Below are 3,201 nucleotides of genomic sequence, written 5' to 3'. Positions count from 1 at the left end.
GTTCACTGGCCACAGATCCCCTGGGCGTCCCCGGAGGCCGTGCGTGTCTCTCTCCGTCGGCGTCGTCCTCCCCGCCCCCGGCGCCGGCGAGGCGCGGGGTCCCTCAGCGCGAAGCGAGCCGCCAGGAGGCAGTGCAGGCGGGACGGCCTCAGGCGGGGGCGGGGCTCCTGCCGGGCCTGTCAGGGAGTGGGACCGGGCTCCCAGGGAAACTGAGGACCAATGGGGGCGGGGGGCGAGGGGGTGTGCCGCTGGCCGCGCCCAATCGACGCCGACAGGGCAGCCGAGGTCGTCCCAGCGGTTCCCCTACTCAGGACCAGCCTGCCCTTCCCGGCGGCTCCTCGCACTTCCTGTCTGTGCGCAGAGGCGCCCTCGACGGCAGGCGCCCTCGACCCCGCTGTGGGCCGCCCGTCGGAGGCCTCGCGAGCGCCGTCCCACGCGGACCGCCGCGTGCAGCGTGGAGGATGTGTGCAGAGTAAGTGCTCGGCGCCGCGGCGGGCTGAGCCCGCAGAAGTGGGCGCGCGGCCGGGCTCGGCGACCGGGCCTCGCGGGCTCCGCGCTGTGGAGGCGGGACTGAGGGAAGGGGCGGCGGGCCAGGCCCTTGTGCGCCCCGTCCGGTTCCGCGGCGCTCGCGACGGCCCCGCCGGGAGAGCGGGCACGGGTGACCGAACGTGTCGGAGGTGTGTGTGCTCGCCCCCCGTGGTGACCGGCCCCCAGCACCCCGTTCCCAAAGGCGGCCGAGAGCCCCTCCACGGGCGCTCGCACCCCCGCCGCACGGGAGACGTCGAAAGGCCTCCCCAGCACGGGGACAAACACCCCCGCCCACCCGCGGCGCCGTGCACGTGACAGCCCTCGGCCCTCGCCACTACGTGGAAACTTGGACTAGGTCTGCGGCTGCACACAGCCGGCCCGGGGTCCCCGCGCCCCCGCCCTGCTCGTCACCGCCGGGCGCCGCGCCACCGGGAGCAGGGGGCCCCGCGCGGCCGCTGCACGCGCCGCCGCTGCCCAGGGCCGCGGCTTTCGGGCTTCCGCACCGCCCGCCGCGCCCTCCCGCCGGGAAGCGGCTCCCGAGGCAGCGGCGGCGGGCACGGCGCGGGCCTCAGGCCCCGGCCATGTGGGACCCGCGGGCAATTAGGTGCGTAAGCGGCGCGGGAAGCGCGGGGGAGCCGCTGGCTTTGCGGGCCCCGCGCCCCTTCCAGGCGGGACGCGGCCGCGCGCGGGGGCCAGCGACCCCGAGGCGGAGGCCGAGCCGGAGCCGGCCGTGCCCGTGGCCCCGCGCTCCTCCAGGTGCAGACCCAGGCCTTCGCGCAGGGTGGGGCGGGGCTGGCTCCGGCCTTCCGGGCCCCGGGGGACGAGGGCACGCGCTGCGACAGGGCTGCAGCGGCCCGCGGCCTGCCTCGTACCCGCCCGGGCACCGAACCTGCGGCTCCCGGGCCCGCCTCCCGCCCCCACCGCCCGGAGGACCCGGGGCCGATAGCACGTTCTGACGGGAAGACCTGCGGACGCGCCCCTGGGCACGCTCTCGGGCTGGCCGGCGCCCGCCGCGGGCGGGCTTTGCTGCGGGCGGGCTTTGCGGGGAACTTGGAGAGCGGCCGCTTCCCGGCAGGAGGAGGCTCGCGATTCCAGCCCCGGGCAGGCCTCTGGCCCCAGCTCAGCCGATCGTGAGCGGAGCTTGCCCCAAAGGGGCTGCCCCGCGCACCATTTTCGGCCAAAAGAGTCTGGGGCAGGGGAGCAGCAGGGGCCCAAGGCCGAGAAGGGGAGTCCCTTGAAGCCCCCAGTCTTCTGCTTCTGTCGTTTTCAAAGCCTGGAGCTTGGAGCCTGGGAGGCGCACTCTAGCCCCCTCACCGCACCCCCAGGGAGCTCTGGGCATTTGCAACGCCGCTGAAGAAGCGCCCACCTTTCGGCGTGCAGCCTGGGCAAGCCCTCTTCCGAGCTGGGATTGTTTCTGGGACGCAGCACACTTTGCTGCTTCCTGGGGAAATTTTTTAGGGAGATGTGCACTTTGAATAATAAATAATTTTAAAAGAGAGGAGAGAAAGGGGACCCTGAGGTCTCTAGTCCCCAGCTCAGTTGCTATTAGTCAATCAGTTCTTAGCTGCAAGAAATATCAGGGAGCAAAAGGGCCTTGCATGCCCAGCATCCAGATTCTCCCCTGCTGCCGAGCCTCCAGGGTGCCAGGCACCTTTCTTAGGCAAGGCTGTTACACTGATAGCTTGGTCTTTACTGAGCATCCTGTTTTGTGCTTTATAGGAAGGAACAGCTTGAAGGAGGGACCTAAGTTTGTTTCAACTGTTTTCCACTCGGCTCTGCTTTGTGGAATTACAGGTGCTTGGGTTCTGAGTACCCTTTGTTGGCCCTTGCATCCTCCACAGGGGATGGAGGTGGGCTGGGGGTGGGGGTGGCATTCATCCCCAGAGTCAGATCCCACTTTGTCAAGCATATGTGCTTCTCAGGCTCCTTTTGACCAAGACCAGAGACCATATCCACCCACATACATATATAAGTATAAAACTGCGACAGGAGCTTCACAGTATGTTTATTGTTCTACAGGGTGATATTTCTGTTTATTTGTTTTTAAAGCTAGTCATAATTCATTACCTTGATTTTATGACTGATTCACCACTTTAGGTGGCAACGCAGGTTCTCTTTGGGACATCTCCAGAGAGGCTGAGGAGAATGTCAGCCTTCCCCTGGGAAGTAACTTTGGAAGGGAGGAGTTGGTGTTGGAGAGACAGAGGCTGATATTCATACTTGAGTAGGGAACTTCTTGCTTGAGTGGAGAGTACTGCAGGACATGGCTGCGTGGTTCAGGCTATCAGTGGCTGCAAAGGCAGGCTAGAGGGGATGCTTCTGGTTACTCTGGTTCTGTCTTCCCACACCAACCTGGCTGCTTGCCATGAACCCAGTGGGACCTTGTGAGTGTGGGGGAGGGCAGGGAGGGATTTTTTTTTTTTAAGAAGAAGGAAGGAGAGTGCTGCAAGGCTGCTGCAAACTCTGGATTCATAAATTTGAAAGGTGATTTTTTTTTTTTTTTATCCTCACCGGAGGATATAGTTGTATTTTTTTTTTTTTTTTTTTTTGTTTTTTTTTTGCATTTATCTTCACATAGAGCGGGAGGGAGAGAGGAAGGGAGTGAGAGAGAAACATCAATGAGAGAGAGACACATCGACTGGCTGCCACCCACACAACTCCAACCGGGGTGGG

The sequence above is a fragment of the Molossus molossus genome, unplaced genomic scaffold (genome assembly GCF_014108415.1).
Source record: "Molossus molossus isolate mMolMol1 unplaced genomic scaffold, mMolMol1.p scaffold_m16_p_18, whole genome shotgun sequence".
NCBI lineage: Eukaryota > Metazoa > Chordata > Mammalia > Chiroptera > Molossidae > Molossus > Molossus molossus.
This window is presented reverse-complemented; position numbering follows the sequence as displayed.